Raw genomic sequence first — 2,850 nt, 5'->3', positions numbered from 1 at the left:
TTTCACTGTTATATCATTTGCAAATATTTTTCTCCCATTCAGTAGGTTGTCTTTTTGTTTTGTTGATGGTTTTCCTTGCTGTGCAAAAGCTTTTAAGTTTCATTAGGTTCCATTTGTTTATTTTTGCTTTTATTTCCTTTGCTTTAAAAGGCATATAAAAATATTGCTATGATTAATATCAGCGTGTCCTGCCTATGTTTTCTTCTAGGAGTGTTATGGTTTCCGGTCTTTCACTTAGGTCTTTAATCCATTTTTAGTTTATTTTTGTATAGGGTGTTAGAGAATGCTCTAATTTCATTCTTTCACATTCAGCTGTCCAGTTTTTCCAGCATCAATTATTGAAGAGACTGTCTTTTCTCCATTGTGTATTTATATATAATTATAATTATATCTTCTTTTTGGATTGATCCCTTGATCATTAGGTAATGTTCTTCTTTGTCTCATAACAGTCTTTATTTGAAAGTCTATTTTGTGTGATATAAATACCCCAGCTTTCTCTTGATTTCCATTTGCATGGAATACCTTTTCCCATCCCCTCATTTTCAGTCCATGTGTGCATCTTTCTTTAGACCTGAAGCGAGTCTTTTGTAGGCAGCATATATATGAGTCTTGGTTTTGTATCTATTCAGCCACTCTATATCTTTTGATTGGAACATTTAGTCCATTTGCACTTAATTATTGATATGTATGTTCTTATTGCCATTTTGCTAATTGTTTTTGAGTTGTTTTGTAGGTCATTTTCATTCCTTTCTTCTTCTTTTGTTCTCTTCTCTTGTGACTTGATGACTATATTTAGTGTTAGGTTTGGATTGCTATTTTTTGTGTGTGTACCTATTACAGGTTTTTGGTTTGTGGTTACCATGCTGTTTATGTACAGTGATCTATATATACATGTGATCATTTTAAGTTGGTGATCTCTTAATATAAAATGCACTTTAACAACCCTGCATTTGTACTCGCCTCCTCTCACAATTACTGGTTTTGATATCATATTTTACATCTAATTGTTTTGTGTGTCCCTTAACTGCTTATTATGGATATAGATGATTTCACAACTTTTGCCTTTTAACCTTCCTACTAGCTTGGTTCATGGATGATTGCCTACCTTTACTATATGTTTGCCTTTACCAATAAGCTTTTTCCTTTCAGGGTTTTCATGTATCTCATTGTGTCCTTTTCTTTTTCACTTAGAGAAGTTCTTTTTAACATCTCTTGTAAAGCTGGTTCTGTGGTGTTGAACTCTTTCTGCTTTCACTTGTCTGTGAAGCTTTTGATCTCTACAGCAAATTGGAATGAAAGTCTTGCCGGTTAGATTATTCTTGGTTGTAGGTTTATCCCTTTCATCACTTTAAATATATTGTCCCAATCCCTTCTTTTTTAAAAAAAATTCATTAAATTAATTTACTTATTTATTGACTGCATTGGGTCTTCTTTGCTGCACATGGGCTTTCTTTAGTTGCAGCGTGCGGGGCTACTCTTCATTGTGGTGCACGGGCTTCTCATTGCTGTGGCTTCTCTTGTTGCAGGGCATGGGCTCTAGGCACGTGGGTTTCAGTAGTTGTAGAATGCAGGCTCAATAGTTGTGGCTCGCATGCTCTAGAGCACAGGCTTAGTAGTTGTGGTACATGGGCTTAGTTGCTTGGTGGCATGTGGGATCTTCCAACACTAGGGATTGAACCCGTGTCCCCTGCATTGGCAGGCAGATTCTTAACCACTGTGCCACCAGGGAATTCCAACCCAATCCCTTCTGGCCTGCAGAGTTTCTGCTGAAAAGTCAGCTGATAGCCTTATGGAACTTCCCATATAGGTAACATGCTGCTTTTCTTTTGCTGCTTTTAATATTCTCTCTTTATGTTTAATTTTTGTCATTTTAATTACAATGTACTTTAGTGTAGTTCTGTTTAGTTTAATCCTATATGGGACTCTCTGTGCTTCCTGGACTTGAATGCCTGTTTCCTTTCCCAGGGTGGGAAAGTTTTCAGCTATTATGTGTTCAATTTTGTTTTCAGCCCCCTTATCTCCCTCTTCTCCTTTTGGGGCCCCTGGAATGTGAATATGAGTGTCCTTGATGTTGTCTCTGAGGTTTCTTTAACTATTCTCATTTCTTTTTATTATTTTTTCTTTATTCTGTTCAGCATCAGTGATTGCCACTACTCTGTCTTCCAGTTCACTGATCCCTTCTTCTGTTTCATTTAGTCTACTGTTGATTCTTTCTAGTGAAATTTTCATTTCAGTTATTGAAACCCCAGAAGAAGAACTAAGTGAAATGGAGATGGGCCATCTACCCAAGAAAGAGCTCAGGGCAACGATCATAGAGATGATCAAAGAACTCAGGAGAAAAATAGATGCAGAGATTGAGAAGTTAGAAGTTTTTAACAAAGAGGTAGAATATAAAGAACAACCAAACAGAGACAAAGAACATAATAACTGAAAAGTAATTCTTTATATTACATTCTTTTTTCAATTTTTCTCTCCTGACGGAACCCCCACAGATGAATTCAAGAGGGTAACTTTTTTAGAGAGATAAGAATTGCTCTTTGTTTACTTATTTTTAATTTCAATAAAAAGCCAGAGACATTTTAAAATATGTATAATTTTCTTTCATTAATTCATTTGCAAAAAAACATAATGATCACAGTGGCCATCTCAAAAAATTGAAGCTTTTTTTAACTTTTAGGAGAAAAAAGTAGGAAGGGATACAATACATTTGTGATATAATTTTCTTACATTGTAAGTAAAAAATATTATCCATATTTAATCTACTAGCATTATCCCTTCAATGATATCTTTACTACTCCAAGCTAAAGATTAATTATAACAAAACATATTAAATTATCTTATCTTAGAAAA

This window comes from Hippopotamus amphibius, chromosome 1, assembly GCF_030028045.1.
Source record: "Hippopotamus amphibius kiboko isolate mHipAmp2 chromosome 1, mHipAmp2.hap2, whole genome shotgun sequence".
Classification (NCBI taxonomy): domain Eukaryota; kingdom Metazoa; phylum Chordata; class Mammalia; order Artiodactyla; family Hippopotamidae; genus Hippopotamus; species Hippopotamus amphibius.
Note: the sequence above shows the minus strand (reverse complement) of the source record.